Source organism: Arachis duranensis, chromosome 5, assembly GCF_000817695.3.
Source record: "Arachis duranensis cultivar V14167 chromosome 5, aradu.V14167.gnm2.J7QH, whole genome shotgun sequence".
Classification (NCBI taxonomy): Eukaryota; Viridiplantae; Streptophyta; class Magnoliopsida; order Fabales; family Fabaceae; genus Arachis; species Arachis duranensis.
The window spans coordinates 49,041,022-49,043,774 of NC_029776.3; positions in this window are offsets into that span (position 1 = coordinate 49,041,022).

Below are 2,753 nucleotides of genomic sequence, written 5' to 3' on the forward strand. Positions count from 1 at the left end.
AGAAGAGGAAAGAGAGGAAAAAGAGAGAAGGGGGCGTTGTGGTGGGGTCTGGGTGGTCGTCGGAGGTGCGGCGGCGGAGGGTAGAGAGAGAGAGGGGTGGTCGCAGGGAAGAAGAAGAAGAAAGGGGTTGGGGGCGCACGATGGGTAGGGTTCGCGTCACAGGGTGTAATCGAATTTGAATCCACGCGATCACGTGTAACACACGGTCGTGTGGCTGGGGTGGAATAGGGGTTGACGCGATCGCGTGGTTGGTGCGATCGCATGGAAAGGGTAGATAACGAAGGACGCGATCGCGTGAAGCATGCGATCGCGTCGCTAGAAATTGTGTGAAACGTACAATTCTAGCATTGGTTCAGCGCAACTCTCTGTCTCCATTGGGGTGGTGTGCAATCCATGCGACGCGATTGCGTTGCTCACGCTGTCGTATGGGATTGATGTTTGTGCAAGTGACGCGGCTGCGTCAAAGATGCGACCACGTGGGTTGTTTTGTGCTAGATGCACAACAGCCGCATGATTCCAGCCCAACTTACTGGGCGTTGGATCCTTACGCCGATGTCCAGATCACGCGTCCGCGTGATTGACGCAGGCGCGTGGGAGGTGTTTTATTGCAACTGACGCGATCGCATGAGGGATGCGGTCACATCCCACGCCCCTAAAATTTTTTTTATGCAATTATGTGATTATGCAGTATGCAATGCTAATGAATAATATTCAGGTTCAATTGAAAAAGAATAAAAATAAATAACGCGAAATAAAATTGGAAAAGAAACGACCATACCATGGTGGGTTGTCTCCCACCTAGAACTTTTAGTTAAATCCTTATGTTGGACATTGGATGAGCTTCCTGTTATGGCGGCTTATGTTTAAATTCATCCAGAAATCTCCACCAATGTTTGGAATGCCAAAGTTGATCCTCATATATTCATGGATCCCAAATCTTGTTTCTACACCCATCTTCAAGTTGATCATCATTGTTCCAGCCGGGTGGCAAGCAATTTGAATTCTCACTGAAGCTTCCAAACAACTTCCTAGACCCATTCAGTTGAGCTTTACACCAACCTTTGCGTTTAAATTTTGAGCTTCCAACCATAATGAACCTTGCAGGACAGATCTTACCACTGACCATCTTCTTCTTACTCTTAATGCCACAAAGAGCTCTAAGTTGACCATCCGTCTCTAGTAGCCCGTATTCAAGTAGACTTAGAAAGCTAAAGGATATAAATTTTACCCACTTGAATGTTGTGAAGGATGATGGCAACTTCGGGAGAGGTGTTTCTAATGAACGTGCAAGCTCCACTCCCTTGTGCTCCTCTTCGACATCTGCCACCTCTTTGTAATCTTCAATATCAATCTCTTCCTTTTTGTGAATTTCTTCAAATTTAATCTCTTCTTCATTGTTCACCAAGGGCATGGGATGTTGTGCTTCTTCTTCTTTAATTTCCATGTCAAGACCAATGGGAGAGGATTCAAATGTAGATAAGAATTCATTAATGATTGAATCCATCTCTTGATCGTCTCCTTCAAAGTCTTCAACCATGATATGCTTTGGAGGTTGTACACCCTCCTCAACATCAGCTTCAAACGTCTTTGAAGGATGCTCTATAACTTGACTTTCCCATGGAGGTTCAACATCTCCTAAGTCTTCAACCACTGCCTCTTCTTCTTCTTCAATAATTCCGACTTCCTCCACTTGTTCCAATACCAAATCGTGCTGCTCACTATCCACCGGAGTGCCCAATTTCTCCTTCCTGCTACGTTCTTCAGTAGATTTCCCACATGAAGCCATGGGGGTTTGGAGGTTGTACACCCTCTTCAACATCAGCTTCAAACGTCTTTGAAGGATGCTTTATAACTTGACTTTCCCATGGAGGTTCAACATCTCCTAAGTCTTTAACCACTGCCTCCTCTTCTTCTTCAATAATTCCGGCTTCCTCCACTTGTTCCAATACCAAATCGTGCTGCTCACTATCCACCGGATTGCCCAATTTCTCCTTCCTGCTACGTTCTTTAGTAGATTTTCCACATGAAGCCATGGGGGTTTAGAGGTTGTACACCCTCCTCAACATCAGCTTCAAACGTCTTTGAAGGATGCTCTATAACTTGACTTTCCCATGGAGGTTCAACATCTCCTAAGTCTTCAACCACTACCTCCTCTTCTTCTTCAATAATTTCGGCTTCCTCCACTTGTTCCAATACCAAATCGTGCTGCTCACTATCCACCGGAGTGCCCAATTTCTCCTTCCTGCTACGTTCTTCAGTAGATTTCCCACATGAAGCTATGGGGGTTCTTTGAATGTCCGAACATCGGAAAGGTAATCGATTTCTTGCTTGATCCAGGTATTTAAGTATGAAATCATATTCATCCTTGATGATTTCCTGTTCAACCATTTCTTCACCTTCAAGTACAAAATCCTCCTTGACGGCTTCTTTTCTATGATAACTCCCTTCAACTACTCCTTCATCTGCAAAGGTCTCTACTACCTTTACCTTTAGTGCCTTTTCTAGCTCCTTATGAAGTATGGATTCGCGAAGATGATCCTTTCTCTCTTGTTCCATGTCAATAGTATCTTTGGGATCATGTTGCTCTTGGGTTGATGGATGTGGGTGCTCTTCCATGGGTGGTGGTGATGGGAAGGGTGGATCATCATGTGGTTGAGATGAAAGTGCATTGGAGCTTGAGGGTTGAATATTGGGGGTAGATGGTTGGTTCATGCGGGATATGAGTACTTGAAGAGTAGAGGTGAGACTAGTGA